Source organism: Penaeus monodon, chromosome 30 (assembly GCF_015228065.2).
Source record: "Penaeus monodon isolate SGIC_2016 chromosome 30, NSTDA_Pmon_1, whole genome shotgun sequence".
NCBI classification, from domain to species: domain Eukaryota; kingdom Metazoa; phylum Arthropoda; class Malacostraca; order Decapoda; family Penaeidae; genus Penaeus; species Penaeus monodon.
In genome coordinates this window covers 29,798,683-29,798,988 of record NC_051415.1, presented here as the reverse complement: position 1 = coordinate 29,798,988, position 306 = coordinate 29,798,683, and the positions used below count along the sequence as shown (strand labels likewise).

General features: G+C 45.1%; 1 protein-coding gene across 3 annotated transcripts in view; it reads right to left on the bottom strand.

The window, feature by feature from the left end:
• LOC119592694 (longitudinals lacking protein-like) overlaps nt 1-306 on the bottom strand; it is a 99,390-nt gene that overhangs the window by 71,065 nt on the left and 28,019 nt on the right. The gene's annotated exons all lie outside the window — the stretch shown is intronic.

Below are 306 nucleotides of genomic sequence, written 5' to 3'. Positions count from 1 at the left end.
ACACTGCTTATGCCCTGCACCTCAACACTATATCTGCTTTAGATTGTTCAATAACCACACTGCCACAAGAAAATACAGTCACCTTGAACTAGGCTGACCAGACAGAATGCACCTTATGGCCACACCATCAACAACACCAGCCAGCCTGTGGCCCCTCTGGCCTGGGCCAGCCTTACTCAAAGCTTGTTCTCAGTTTACATAACCTTGTGTGTTGTAGTCCTTTACCAATAAAGAGTCAGGTCATACACTCCATCAATGCTACCTACCAGTCCATGTAGACTTTTCTACATACAAATAGAGGCTTTT